This window comes from Camellia sinensis, chromosome 5 (genome assembly GCF_055761805.1).
Source record: "Camellia sinensis isolate YWXY chromosome 5, ASM5576180v1, whole genome shotgun sequence".
Classification (NCBI taxonomy): Eukaryota; Viridiplantae; Streptophyta; class Magnoliopsida; order Ericales; family Theaceae; genus Camellia; species Camellia sinensis.
The window spans coordinates 218,700,514-218,716,561 of NC_138965.1; the positions used below are offsets into that span (position 1 = coordinate 218,700,514).

Below are 16,048 nucleotides of genomic sequence, written 5' to 3' on the forward strand. Positions count from 1 at the left end.
GCAAATGATCACGAAGGGCAAAGCTTGTGATTCAACATCAGGGGGTGGTTTGGAGATGCAACATGACATAGAGGTTGACGATGGAAAATTCTCAAAACCAGAGAAATTTCCCTTTACAACCCAGAGAAAATTGAGAAATAGATAATTCCTTTCATGATGAATACCTTTTAGAGAAAATTTCCCTTTAACATGATCATCTAAATACTATAGATGATTTTAATTGAAAAATAGATTAATTGACAGTTTCACATCATAATATGACAATTCCTTTCATTGGGGAAAAAATTTGATAAACGGACAAAACAACCTTGGTCACCCATAGCCAACATAGCTCAAGACCATCTCTTTTCAATCCTCCTACTCTTACCCATAGATTCAATGCTCTCTTTTGCCATGACTTGCAACAGATTCAGGTCTTTCACTTACTCTGATTCCCTCTGGGAATCCATCCATATGAGGGATTGGGGTTCCACTTCTATTGATGCTATCAAATCTGCTTGAGAACTTGTGTAATCTGATATGCTCATAGAAGATCAACCCAGAGAAATTTCAGTTCAACCCATAGAATTTCGCTGGACCAATTTAGAGAAAATTCAGTTTAAATCCGAGAATTTCTCTGGACCAACCCAGAGAAATTTTAGTTCAAACCCAGACAGATCAGATAAATTCTCTGGATTGAAACCAGAGAAATTCTCTCTATTTGCAGCAGAGTTATATTTTTTTGAACAGACCTTGGTGATTGTACATTGATCCAGGAAATTTATCTGACTTCACAAATTTCTCTGACTTCGAATAAACCAGCTTCACTTTGACTCACCCAATACAGCAAGTGACTCACCCAATACTGCAACAGCCGTGCTTGTATGAAGCCTCCCATCAGGTTGATAGTTTGGCAAAAAGATCTCCCTAAACACCTCATTACCCATATCAAATGCCACAATCAAGATCCCAAAACCATGCTCCTTTGCTGGATCAAATGCAACCCAATGAACGGCCCCATTCACAAACACAGACCAAGTATTTATAGAAAGTTCAAAGCCCATAGTAATTTCATATTCAAGTTTTCGCTGCACAAACCTTCTCCTCACACCCAAACCCTTCTCTTCTCTCTCTTCTTCCCTAAACCTCTCTAACCCCGAACCCACCTCTCCCTCAGCTCGCAATCTTCTTTGACATTAGATGCCCAATTTCAAAGCCCTTCCTCATTAGACACCGATGCCGACGCGGGCGGAGTGTCTGCTCCTCCGAAGAATAGCAGCTGGTCTATGCATATATATATATATATATATATTTCAAATCTGACACTGCAGATAGAGAGAGAGAGAGAGAGTTGATCAGAAGTTTGCTGCCATGGTTGTGCGTGGTGTTGAGGTTGGTGTTGGTCGATGCTTCGCAGTGGTGTTGGCTCGATGCAGAGGAAGAAAGAGTTGTTTGTCCATAGCTTCCAACGGTAGCTCTTCGTTTAGATCGGGCACAGAATGAGAGACAAAGAGGGGATATGTTTAGGGACCTTAGACATCAAAAAATAATTATGTGGATCTCTTCCATTACGAAAAGTGGGAGAGGGACCCTAGACTAATTTTTCCTTTAATAAATAAGGATACAAGTGTATATATAAATATATAATGGTACTTGTTTGGGGTCAAAATGTGATTTAATAAAAATGTAAGGGCTTGGGCTCAATTAAAATATCTATTTCAAGTGTAGAGTTAATAAATTAGGATTAGAGAGTCTAATTCGGTTTGGATTTCTTGTTTCGAATAAAAAGGCGATCAACCGACGAATGCGATAAAGATTGGAAAAGCCTAGGGTTTTTAAGTGGTAATTCCATATTTAGGGAGTCAATTAATTAGTATTAGGGTATTAGAAATGATTCCTAGGTTCCGGGTTCAATCAGGGTTTGTATGAGTTCATCCGTGATACGTTTTTGGTTCTAGGGTTAATTCTGTGAATTAACAAGGAACTAAGGGTTTTTATTATAATAATTCAAAAGTAAGGGGTCTTACTAGGATTTACAAAAATTTAGGGGTCTCACAACCTATCCCTTTTAAACAAATTTCGTCCTCGAAATTTAAGTCATCTCTCTTGGTAACTATTTATTAAGGCTTGATGTGCGAATGAGGAGTCTATATCTAGGATGATGTTGGAGATTGATGCGAAGAAATGCTAAGAATAAAATATATACTCAAGAATTTTGAACTATGAATATAAAGGCACCAAGACTTGGATTAACAAAAGAGAATTTACACATTCATGCTTGGATTACAAAATTCCTTCTAAGGAGTTCTAACAACTACCCTAATTACATTTTCCGACGTTAGCCATAGCCATGGAAAAAGTGCACTAAGAATGAGTAAAAATTTTGGAGTGTCACATCATACTAGCCATGCTGTTACATTTGAAAAAAGTACGCTAAAGAGTTTTTAATTTTTTTGCAGTGTCTCATCGTTGGAGTGTCACATTAATACCTGCCACATTGGAGTATCACACTATACCTGCCACACATTCCCAAAAAAAAAAAAAAATTTCCCAATTAACTAGCGAGGGTATATCTATCTAACCAATACTCATCCACGCTTGAAAAAAGACTTACTGGTTACACACTACACCTAATAAGCACTACAAAAAAATTGCTTTTTTGCAACGGTAAAACGCCGTCGCAAATACTCCAAACGCCGTCTCAAAAGGTTTTTTGCGACGATAAGTGGCTTTTTGCGACGGCAAGGGGGGGGGGTCGCAACAAAGGGGGTTGCAAAAGGGTTTTAGCGACGGCATAATGCAAAATGGTTTTCTAGAATGCCCAATATTTGGTTTACATCTTCTATGCAAAAATGTTCAATTTTCATAAGATCTTCTTAGGTGTTGTTCAAAAGATCCAATAATGTATATATATTGGATCTTTTGAGGCAATAATAGATTTTGGGAGGCAATTATAACTGGTCAATAAAAATATATTTCGATGCTATTTTTTTTTCCCTTAGTTTAGCCAATTTATCATGAAAAGTAAAAATAGGTAAAGTAACCTTGGGTTGATTGTCGTCTAAATGGAAGTTTTCTTCTTCTGTATGGAAAAAGGGAATAAATAAATCATTCAAATTCCGAGAAGCTTCATGAAATGCTTCTTTAGGATGCCGTCGCCTTTTGTTTGTGACGGCAAAATGCCTTTTTTGCGACGGAAAAATTCTGTTGCAAATAACGCGTGAAAATCTGAGTTTTTTTGAGACGGTACTGTGTTGTCGTCGCTAAAAGGGTTTTTTGCGACGGTAAAAAATACCGCCGCTAAAAGTTTATTTGAGACAGCACCTGATGCCGTCGCTAAAGGACTATTGGCGACGGCAATAACACCATCGCTAAAGGCCTTACTTTTCAACCAATTCCCCTGCCTTTTGTGACAGTAAAGCTGCCGTCGCAAAAAACCCTAGTTCAATTTTCTTTTTGAGACGGTGTGTGTGCTGCCGTCTCAAAAAAAAAAAAAAAAACTATATTAAAATTATTAAAAATATGAAAATAACCTGTATTAAATGAAAAATAACTAAAAAAAATCGATAATTACATAATAATATAAATACATACATAAACAAAAGTTGGCACATAATGAAAATTCATAATATTGTTCCATTCATAACAATACATAAATAAAAATTCATAACAATAAAAATTATACCACTATTTAAAATCTGATATTTAAAGAAGGCTACTAATCAATTGTAATCTGGCTCAACCTAAAGAACAGAATAATACACCATATCAGAAACTACAATTGTTTTTGCTTACATGATAGCAATGTGTTCCACTCTGCCGGGAACAACAAATAAATCAAATTGATATTTAAAGAAGGCTACTAATCCATACAGAAAGAATCAATTCAATCTATGTAAATTACAATTGCTCTTCATTTTCTGATGCCTAGTCTGAATCTTTAGATTTAAACATTCATTCATCCCCTGATGGTTCAGCAAAAGTTCATCTGAGTTTAAGAAGAGACGGTTGGCAGATTTAGATATTGTCTGTGCAATATCCCGTGCAACTTCAATTTTCCTGAGTGTAAGAAATGACTGATTTTTGGAAATAGCTTCGCCAATTAGTTGAGCACTCTTGGCTTCACCCTGGATATAAAATATTTTTGACAACAATATGAGAGAAAGAGAGCTCATATAAACATATGGATGAAGTTGAAAAGCACTTCTCTTACCTGGGCTCTAATAATAGCACTTCTCTTGTCCTGCTCTCTTTCTCAACAACAAACTTGGCCCTCTCAGCTTTTTTTGCAGCAATTTGTTTTGTTTCAATTGCAACTGTAAACTCCTTCCCAAAAGTTAGGCCTGTGATAGACACATCGTCCAAGGCAATGTTGAATGAGGCTGCTCTCTGTGTCAATATTTTTCGAATTTCCCGACTAACAGCCTGTAAACAACAAATCAACAATTTAGTTGGAGAAAAAAAATGATCTACTGAGTTTTTAATGGACAATCCGAATAAAGTTGTGAACTGTCTATAGGAACTATAGGAACGGGATTTTAATCATTCTTACAAAAAAATTGGCCAAGAAGAGCTATCTTAACCTATTCAGCACAAATAGCAGGAATTAAATACCAGAATAATTAAAGACAATCGACCTAGAGGAGACTGTTATTCATGGTTCTAGGTGGAATTGACCTGTTTGTCAAACTTGGGAGTTGGATGAGATTAAGGCTGCTATAACTGAGGATATGAAGCCTTCCTTAGTGGCTGATAAGGTAGTGTGGCTGTATCTTCTGATGGGCAGTTCTCTATAAAGTCTGCTTGGGATGAGTGGAGAATTCATGGTTCTAGAGTTGCCTGGGCTAAGATTCTTATTCCTAGAGTCAGTACTGTGGTTTGGGTTGCCATTCATAATAGACTGAACACTCTTGAGACTTGTAGTATTTGGTACTAGGAACTCTGCTACTTACTGTCTCTGTGATACTGGGACTGAGGATCATAATCACTTGTTTTTTAATTGTCCATTCTACTACAGGGTTTGGAAAGTTATGCAGGATATGTGCAATATGAATGTTCCTCTATCAAATTGGACAGGTTTGGTAGATTGGTTAACCAATAATATTGAAGGCAATTGCACATTTATCAACAATGAGGAGATAAAACTAACTAATTTTTCTTTTGATATCTTCAATATATGATTTTTTTTCCCTTGACTTTTAGCATTTTCTCAACAACCAAACAGACCATATATGATCACTTTAAACTTTTCTGTTATATGCCAGATCTGGAAACAAGAATATATAAGAATGGAAACTCATATAACAATCATGAGTTCCATGTTCTATTCTACTTTTCCATTTTTCTTTGATGGAAAAGACAAGTAGCCGCAGATTTGTTTTTTCCATCTCAACTTTGATTCTCAATTTTCAATTTGTGATGTCTACTTGTTGTTTAAGGGTTCACTTTCCCCACCGCAATAATTAAAGTCAAAAAAAGTTGAAGAAAAGCAAAAGATTATTTAACCTTTTTCTTTTTGTTGTTTGTATGTGTTGTGTTTTGGTGTCAAAGTTAATTTTAAAAAGAAGAGAACACCCCTATGGAGAACTTGCAGTTGATCTGTCTTTTTTGAAAGTGGGTGATTTTTTAGGGCATTTTCCAAGTAAAATAATAATAATTCCATTCAGAGAATTTTAGAGTTAACATTTTTGTTGATTTGAAGAGTATTAGAGGCAACTAAAATCTTTGCTTGGTGAGAAAAATTTATCTACATACTTAGATGTTAAATATATCTTATAAATATGAAATATTCAGATTCAAATCAATAAAAATATTGTTTTGAATGATGATCACATGGTCTGATAGGTAAGAATGAACAATTTTTCAACCTCACAAGTTTCTTCAACAATTTAATTTCCTTTGGGTTTTGTAAAAGAACAAAAGTACAAAAAATTCCATCTAAAGAAAATCCATTGCACAATGTTTACAACTTTATATAGAAGTGAACAAAGTAAAAGACAAAGCCATACTTGAAAATAATGACCTCTATAACTTGCATTAAGTTGAAAGCACGTATTAAATGGGCAAAATTTCATAAATAAACAAAACAATAGAACCAGGGCATCTCTAGTTGATCAATCTTTCTCAATAAAACTAATTGTTATTAGACATACCTACGCAGATGTATCCCTCTGTCAGAAAGGACTCCAATATAATGTGTGTGCCAAGTTATTGATAACATAGTTTCATCAAAGCAATCAAGAGTGGGTTTACTTTCAAAAGTAAAATAACATAATAGACCTGGTACTTTATGAAATTACAGATGCATATAATAACAAGATATTGGAAGATTGGCATACCTTGAAACATCTAGAGCAATTTTCATCCAGAGATGCCAAGTTAAAGTCGATCCATGAGATGGGGCCAAAATATCAATAAAAAATATAAGTTAGAAAAAAAAAATTAGCATATTCATGTGGACAGTGATTTTTTTTTTTTTTTAAATTTTTTTAAATACCGTGCAATTGGGATTCCAAAAACCCATTATGCATTATCTCATAAACAAGAAACCTTGCCTCGCCATGAATGCAGTAACCCAATAGCGAAACAATATTTTGATGCTCAATTTTACTTAACCAATCGATCTCACTTTGCAATTTGAATTGGTAATTAAAAACAATCCATAAGTCGAAACGAGAAAAACAAAATCAACATATAGATTTTAAACTTGATATCTGGTCAAAATTATCTCGAATTCTCTTTTAGCATCGTGACTTATGCCGTGGAGTCTTTTTACAGCTGCAAGAAAGCTATCACTGAAACAACCTTTGTACACGCGTCGAAATCCACCCTCACCCAAAACATTGTTTTACTGAAAATTATTTGTTTCCAAACTCATCCGAACAATCACCATCTTGCCTATAAATTCAGACCTTCTCCAACCAATTCATTGATTTGTTTTTTTTTTTCTATTTCGCTGTATTACTCTTCTGCATATTGTTCTTATAATTCCTGTAAGAGAGATACAACCCAGTCTGTTTGCCAGACCCAGATTGTAGTGTTGCAATTATGTGATATAGTCGTTGCATCCTGGGAGGTCGGCGTCATCTGTTTTCAAGCACCATAACGAGGACATAACGATCTTAAGGAAAGTGTGTCCAATACACACCTCGGCTGTCTTTCCTTTATGCATTTCTATACAGTAATAATCTGTAAGTTTTTTTTATTTATTTAAATTAATTCAATGTGTGTTCTTGTTCTAGTTTTATACTTGAACAAGAAATTTCTTTCCTTCATTCGTTTCTAAAAATAATTCTTTTATGGGTTTTGGAAAATAAAGTTTACATTTTAAAATTTATTTTAGAATTTTATTTCCAATCTTTTTTTTTATATATAAATTTAAATACACATGGTTTGCTATTTTATTAAATAGTTTTCTTACACTGTGTACTTTCAAAGGCTCCATTCAGGCATGCTAAGTTTGAAACTGAAAAAACTAAAATACATGCCATTTCTACCATATAATCTATGTGGAAAATATTAAGGCCTCCAATTATAGAATTTCAAAAAACTCTTCTTGCAATTGTGTTATTTGTTTTGTGATTTCAAAGCATTTTTGAAAATTAATGAGAAAAAAAGAAGAAGAAAGAAGATTGTGTGAGTGATTTCCGATCACACTGCCCAACTCAGTATTTAGCTGGAGAGAACTGGAAGAATAGATGACACCTAGCTGACCTGCAATAGAAAGAGAAGATTCCAGCGGTGGTTCGTCCACCCGGGGGGACTCTGACGATCAAGTCAGTATATCTCTCAAAGATAATCAATAGTGCTAAACTCACTGTTCAAAATATAAATTGCGTACCTTAGACCCATGAGGGTGCCTCTCTTTTATAATTAACTCAATCCTTGTCCCACTAGAAGCCTAGCTTCAATGGACTCTTGCTCAGTGCTTATCTCGGACTTTTTAAGAGATAAAGATAAACTCCTTAAGAGTGTTATCCTTATCCATGCTAAAGTCCTTCTTTATGCTAGGACTCTTGTCCCTTATCCGCTTATCTCAGATTCCGATATCTTCGGAGATAACCTTGGCTTTGCCGAGATAACCTCGGCGTCATGACCTGGACACGTGGCACCTCAGCTGACACGTCGGCATCACCTTGGCCATGTGTTGGTACCCAGAAAATATATCCCCACAACTGCCCCCTAGGTTCTATTACCTCGGCATTCTGAGGCGATGGAACCTATATCGGTATTTCCTGCCAGTACATCGGCTTAAGCCAAGTTCATCACTATAGACCGACATGTCTTCTTAAAAATCAAGAAATCCAAGAGCTGTTCTCACGCATATGAGCTGTCGTGCATTACAACTCAACCGTTTTCAGCCACGCGTCTTTCTCCTACTAGATCGTACCTGATACTGGTCTATAAATCAAATCTTTCTCACGTGCACCGTCTGGCGCATACGTTCTTCTAAGCACATTTATGACCCTTTTGCCACCGTTTCTGTTTTATCAAAATTTCTTTCTTTCCCCCGTCTTTTCACTTTTCATTGTTTCTGAAGTTCTCTCTCTCTCTAGCTTTCCATCTCCTTCATTGTTCCAAGCTTTCAAGCTCTGCTACCACCATTGTTCTCCTCTTCCGACGTGGTTTTCACCGATCTTCCGCCTTCGCAACCGTCGTCATACTTCGGCAATCCCCATTCCGGCTTTCTGGTAAGCCACTATTTCGCCTGGTTCCAGTTTCTTATTACTTTACTGAATTTTGCTGTTTTACCTATTGTCTTTGCAATCTCGTTCATACTTCTAATATTTCATCTTGCATTTTGTATTCCACCATATATTTGAACTTGTTTGCTTCATGATTCTGTTTTTACCCAAATCATCTTCTTGAATATACACTGTTCACACACCAGTTGATTTCTGCTACTGTTCTTGGCTTGATACACCTGTGCAAACTTTTTGTCTTGATTTTCTGACGGCTTCATCACCATTCTTGATTCTGAAACGCATCCCTGTTTTTTCTGTTTTCCAGATCCGTGCATTCAATCTTCATTTCCATAGATCTAGGTTTGGGATTTGCTTGTAGAACCCTCAATTATTAGGAAAAACTGAAACTATTTCCACAACTTCTTACCCAGCACATACTCTAGGTTTTTGCCGAGGTTCCAATAACCCTTTTAAAACACCTTTATTTTGAAATCCAGTTCCTCCTAGCTAGGCCGATATCATGGGTATGTGGAAGCATAGGGTAGACACCCCAACAAAATTAGAATACTTTAGGCGAGAGTTTTCCATCCCTGCCGACGTCCATCTGAGGTTGGCTGGGGATGACGACTCCATAATGCCCACTACTGATTCTATGCCCTTCCCTGTCGTAGCCTTTATTGAGTGCGGACTCCGGCTTCCACTCAACACCCTTTTTCATAAAATACTTCATTACTATAAGTTGAACCCTATGCCACTTGCCATCAACTCATACCGAGTTATTAATGGTATCATAGCCTTAGCCAAACAAGAAAACGCTAGGATCACCTTAGCCGACATCTAGTACTGCTACACCATGTGTGGCCTCAAAAAAGATACGGGCTATATGTACTACCTTAAGCCGAGGTCCACAGAATACAAAATCGTAGCCGACCTTCCAGACTCCAACAAGGGAGATGAAGATGATTACTTCATTACCTCGGGGAACTGGGAATTTGCTCCAGACGAGGACCTCCATCTCTATCCTCTTTCTCGATTAGTTTTTGTAGAGGGCAATGGTAAGAGCCCTGCATCCATACTTGTTTGTTTTTCAAAATTTTTCAAAGTCTTTAATATTTTATCTGCTTCTAACGTCTGTTTTTTTTGTAGCTCTTCCTCAGCCACCAAAGGGTTTCCGTCAGTCTTTCTTTCCCAGCAAAGACTTGAGGAAACTTCTGAATTTGCCAGTCCACAAGAGGAAGGCCTCTCTGCTGCTTAATTTCATCCGGACGTATAAGTCGACTTTTCCCAATGTCCCAAAGAAGAAGAAGAAAAGCCTTTCTCCACCCTCTGCCACAACTCCACAAGTCGCGTCCACATCTCGGACAGACCAAGGTTTAACCTCTGATCCAGCTGAGCAGCCGTCAACCTCAGCTCCATACCTGATCCCGATATCCCAACGACAACGCCGGAGACGAACCATTTTTTCTACTGAGATGGGCCATCAAAAAGCTGTTGCAAAAGATCTCCTGGCCAGCATCCCATTAATCGTTGACGCTCCACCAGCGCAAACCCAGCCTCCACCAAAACAAAAAAGAATTAAAAAGGCTCAACCAAAGGCCAAGGTGACTCAGGTTGACACTGAGGACACTTTGCCGATCTCCAAACTCGCTGAAAGTGACAAGTCCCAGCCTACCGCGGAGAAGAGGCGTGCCGAAGCCCAATCATTCGATTTTCCGAAATCAAAGAGGCGGAGGTCATCCTCTACAACCACCTCGGGGTCCAAAAAACATGATGCCCCCTGGGCCCCCAAAATCACTCTGGAAGATAAGCTAGTTATGGCCAACGATAGTGTCGATGACATTAACATCGGCATAGCCCTCAGTACCGCTCTGCTTCTCCCCGGCGATCTCGACCGAAACGCCGAGTTGAGCGAGTATGAAAACTATGCTTTGATGCTTCAACGCTCCGTTCAAGTAAGTGTCTTTGTCTGGCAATGTTTTCTTTCATTTTGTTCATTCCATACTTGTAATTTTTTCTAACAACTTCTGTTCTGTTTATTTTCAAGCTATCCAGCATGCCCATTCGTTCTCAGTACAATCTTTCGAGAACCGGGAGAGGCTGGCCAAGATGAAGAGGGAGGTCTCCAGCCTTCAAAAGGCCAACAAAAGTTTACAATCAAAATGAAAAACTAGAAGACCAGGCCGAGGCTGCCATCAAGGCCGAAAATGATGCCGAAGAAAAGGCAGAATCTGTTGAGGCCATCAAGAAGGTGCTTCAGGCCGAAAAGAAAGATGTCGAGGAAAAGATGGCCTAAGCTCAAAAGGAACTGCAAAATGCTTTGGCCACCAAAGATGCTGAGCTAAAGGAGGTCGACCAGAAGGGCTACAACGAAGGGGTGGCCGATGTCACGGCGGACTATGAGAAGCAAGTGAAGCAGGCATGCAACAAGGGTTTCACCCTTGGTTGGATGTCTTTTCTAAAAAAGCTTGAAGTCCCTGCCAACTTGTCCCTTCGGAACGCCGAAGCCATTCCTCTTCCATTCCCTCCAACTCCAACTCAATCTGATGATGACTCTAAATCTGAGGAGAAGGTTTTGGTGAGGAAGTCGAAAGATGTTGCTGCTGCGGCCAAGTCCCCTTCTCTGAATGATCAAGTCCTGGACTTGACCCAAGATGAGGAGGGTGAGGAGGTGCCCAAGGAAGCTACCCCTGAGCAGGCATCATTGGACGTGCCTCTCGCCGACAAGAGCCTTGATCAGACCCTTCAAGAGATTAATGCTGAGTTTGCAGCCGAGAAGGTAGCTGAGATGTCCTCCCAGCAGTCTTCCGAGATCCAGACTCAGTATGCTAATGATGCTTAGGAATCTTAGTTTTGATGTCTTTTTCCTTTCCTTTCTTGTACTTTTTTTCTCCTTTCAAAGTAATGCAAACTCTTTAAGTTGCCGATGTGCCTTTTTATGAATACAACTTCTTTCTTGAATGTTTTCATTGTTTGTCTTCCCTTTATAGCTCTTGTATGACTTTCATACTTAGAATAATTTTGTGTCTTCAAAAATGCTCTTTAGTCTTGTGCAACCTTCTCGGGGTAAAACACCTCGATAATACAAATTGATGATTTATCTCGGCAAGTACCCAAGTAAATTTTTCATAAGTTTCAACAAGTGTTAAACATTATCTCGGTTTAACTTCTACTTGTAAACTTTTTAAGTTTCAACAAGTGTTAAATATTATCTCGGTTTAACTTCAACTTGTAAACTTTTTAAGTTTCAACAAGTGTTAAACATCATTTCGGTTTAACTTCAACTTGTAAACTTTTCTCAAGTTTCAATAATTGTTAAACATCATTTCAGTTTAACTTCAACTTGTAAACTTTTCTCAAGTTTCAACAATTGTTAAACATCATTTCGGTTTAACTTCAACTTGTAAACTTTTCTCAAGTTTCAACAAGTGTTAAACATTATCTCGATTTAACTTCAACTTGTAAAATTTTCTCAAGTTTCAACAAGTGTTAAACATCATTTCGGTTTAACTTTAACTCGTAAACTTTTCTCAAGTTTCAACAAGTGTTAAACATCATTTCGATTTAACTTCAATTTGTAAACTTTTCTCAAGTTTCAACAAGTGTTAAACATCATTTCAGTTTAACTTTAACTTGTAATTTTTTTTCAAGTTTCAACAAGTGTTAAACATCATTTCTTCTCTCTGTCCCCTAATGTGAACCTAAGTTCCACTTGGGGTCTCATTATGCATGTATTCTAAAACAACGTTATGTGTCTTCATCAGTCACAAATATAGAAGAATTCTGCTAAAATTTTATTCATGACCCCGGCAAATAACAAGGAAAATCTAATGGTAGAAAAACTTCAGATTACAAGTATTCCAGGGTCTTGGCAACTCTTTGACCTCACTATCTTCAAGCCAATATGCCCCGTTGCCCAATATCGAAGTGATTCTGTAGGGTCCTTCCCAGTTTGGGCCAAGCTTGCCCTCCCTGGGATCCTTCTTGTTGCCGATGACTTTTTTCATGACTAGGTCGCCGACTTGGAACTCCCTTGGGTTGACTCTTTTATTATAAGCTCTGGCAAGCTGCTGCTGGTAGGTTACGAGCTGAATTGCAGCTTTCTCTCTTCTTTCTTCTAGTAGATCCAGATCTCGGGCTAAGAGTACATCATTGGTCCTATTTTCTACTCCCTGGGTTCTGATCCCAGGGATGCCGACTTCAAGTGGAATGATAGCTTCTGTGCTATAAGTCATGGCAAAAGGGGATTTCCCTGTTGATCTTCTCGGCGTAGTCCGATATGCCCAGAGCACACTTGGTAATTCATCCACTCACTTTCCTTTTGCTGTCTGCATCCTCTTCTTTATCCCATCTAGGATAACTTTGTTGGATGCTTCTGCTTGACCATTGCTTTGAGGAAAGCTTGGGGTTGAAAAGTAGTTCTTGATCTTGAACTTTGCACAGAAGTTCTTGATTAGCTTGCTGTCAAATTTTATTCCATTGTCAGCAACTATCACTCTCGGAATCCTAAATCTGGTGATGATGTTCTTCCATAAGAAGTTCTTCACGTCTATATCTCGGATCTTGGCTAAGGGCTTAGCTTCTATCCACTTGGTGAAGTAATCTGTTGCTACCAGCAGGTACTTTCTTTGTCCAGTCGCTTGGGGCAGTTGCCCAACGAGATCCATACCCCATTGGGCAAATGGCCAAGGACTGGATACTGGGTTAAGGTCTGCTGCTGGCTGGTGTATCAGTGGTGCAAACCTTTGGCTTTTCACACTTCTTGACATTGGCTTATGCGTCTTTTTGCATGTAGGGCTACTAATACCCCTGGGTAATGGCCCTATGGGCTAGTGATCTGCCCCCGGTGTGGCTTCCACAGATTCCTTCATGTATTTCATATAAAAAATCTTCAACTTGTGATGGGTGTATATACCTTAAAAGGGGTCCAGTGAAAGATCTTCTATAGAGATGTCCTTCTGCTGTTAGACTGAATCTTGCCGATTTCAATCTAATCTTGTGTGCCTCCTTGTGTTTATCTGGCAGCTTTCCTTCTTTCAAGAATGCAACAATTGCATCCATCCAGCTTGGTCCCATGTCCATACACATTGTTTCATGCTCTGTGGTCAGTGGTTCAATGCTCGGGCCCGACAAGTATTCGACCATTATCGTCCTTGCTTTTCCAGGTTGTATTGCACTGGCCAGATTGGATAGTGCATTGGCGTGACTGTTATCATCTCAGCTAACCTGATGCAGTCGGCAATTCTGAAACAAAGCTACTAGCCTGTTGACTTCCTTTGTGTAGACTGACATCCTTTCATCTCGGGCTGTAAATTCGCCCGTTGTCTGGTTGACTATGAGCTGGGAGTCACAGAAGACTATCACTTCATCTGTTTTTGCTGCTACCGCCAGCTTTAGTCCTGCAATCAATGCTTCATATTCTGCTTCATTGTTTAAGGCCTTGAACCCCAATCGAATGGATTGTTCCAATACTTCTCCATCTGGAGATACCAATACTACTCCTGCCCCCGCTCCTTGCTGGTTTGAGCTTCCATCGACAAATGGTCGAAAGGAGTCGCCGGTGTAAATGCTGCAGGGTCTGAGTTTTTCCTTTCTCCTTTGTTCTATTGCATTTGGCTGGGCTTCTCCTTGCTTGCTTGGACATTGTTCACCTTGGCTCAATGGAGCCCGATATGCGATGGATTCTGGTGTGAACTCGGCCACGAAGTCGGCCAAAACTTGGCCTTTGATTGCTGTTCTGGGTCTGTACTCCAAGTCATACTGTCCCAAGGCCATTGCCCATTTGGCTATTCTTCCTGTCAGGTCTCCTTGTTGTAGCAAAGACTTCAAGGGGCGTTCTGTTAGCACAATAATTTTATGGGCCTGGAAGTATTGGTTCAGTTTCTTTGAAGCCATTACTAAAGCCAGTGCCAATTTTTCTAAGGGTAGATACCTTGTTTCTGCATCGGCCAGGGTTTTGCTTACATAGTAAATAGTCCTTTGCTCCCCTTTTTCTTCTCGAATTACCACTGCGCTTACTGCGTGTTCTAAAATAGGGTTGATTCCGAATTTGATCCAGGACTTTGTGAATTGGGATTCGAAACACAGTTGTCACTGCCTGTGCAGCCCTCAGTTCTGTCTCTTGCTTTCCTAATCCATTGTTACCTCGGCCTCGCTTCAGCGAGCCGTTTCCCTTCTCTTGCTTTGTCTCCCTAATCCCCGATGTATCTTCCTCGGCTCTAGCATACTTCTCGATCCTTGCCATGAGCTCTTCCATGCTTTTTGGCAATGTCATTGCCAAAGATTTTCGTAGTGGGCAGTCGTCTTTTAGGCCATTCTTGAAAGATACGACTGCCACCTCTTGATTACACTCTGGTATTCGGTTAAACACCTCATAGTACCTTTTTGCATAGGCCCTAAGGTCTTCTTCCTTACTGATCTTCAGAGCCATCAATGCGTCCACCCTTAATGGCTGCAACTTGTTTGTCACAAACCTGGCCACAAACATCTCGGCCAGGCCTTCCCAAGTCTTCACGCTTCCTTTTGGTAATTTGTGGAACCAATTTGATGCAATCTCCCCAAAAGATAAGGAAACACTTTGCAGAGCAATGGCTCGTTCCCACTGTACAATGCCATTGAATTCAGGTATAATCCAACATGAAAGTTGGGGTTTGACTTACCATCGTATATTTGGAACCTTGGCATACTGAATCTCTTCGGAGCCTCAAATTTGTCCAGCTCCACCGAGAATGGTGTTCTCAGCTTTTCAAGGGAAGTTACCTCGACATCGGCATTCTGCTGCTTCCTCTTGAGGTAATCTCTCAAGTCTTCTTTGCTCCGTCTAGGAGCTCGGCTCCCTTGAAGGCCGGTGAGAGTGTTTTTCGCTCCTAGCGTGCTGGGGGATTTCTAGGATTGGTTTCTGTCCTCCCTTCTGTGCATTGGCTGCTGGAATCGGCGTGCCCTACAGCGGGAACGGTGGCTGCATGACATTGTTTTGCATCATAAAATTAACGACTGACTGCAGGTCGGCCAATTTGTTCGCCATCTCTTTTACTTCTTCGTCCCTTCGAAGGCATCTATCCTTTCACACTTGGAGGTCATCTTCGTTATAATACCTGCTTTGTTCTGGTTTCCTTGGTACGTTGCCCTCCTGGCCGACGTCTTTCTTGCTGTGATTTTGGTCACGAGTTTCTGTGTTGCGGTTGTCTCCTTCGACGTCAAGGTCGATAGGTTTGCCACTCCCAGCAGGAATGTCGTCCCCAATCTTTTCCTTTTGTCCGTCACTGGCCATCTATTCTTCTTTCTTTCCCACAGACGGCGCCAAATTGTGTGAGTGATTTTCCGATCACACTGTCCAACTCAGTATTCAGCTGGAGAGAACTGACAGAATAGATGACACATAGTTGACC

General features: G+C 39.5%; 1 long non-coding RNA gene across 1 annotated transcript; it reads right to left on the reverse strand.

Annotated features, from left to right (window-relative positions):
- Positions 1–3,642: 3,642 nt before the first annotated feature.
- On the reverse strand, positions 3,643–6,839 carry LOC145791207 (uncharacterized). The gene is made up of 2 exons (XR_014331087.1): positions 6,318–6,839; positions 3,643–4,404 (listed from the first exon to the last, which is right to left on the reverse strand). It is a non-coding gene; the product is annotated as an uncharacterized LOC145791207 (long non-coding RNA).
- Positions 6,840–16,048: the final 9,209 nt, after the last annotated feature.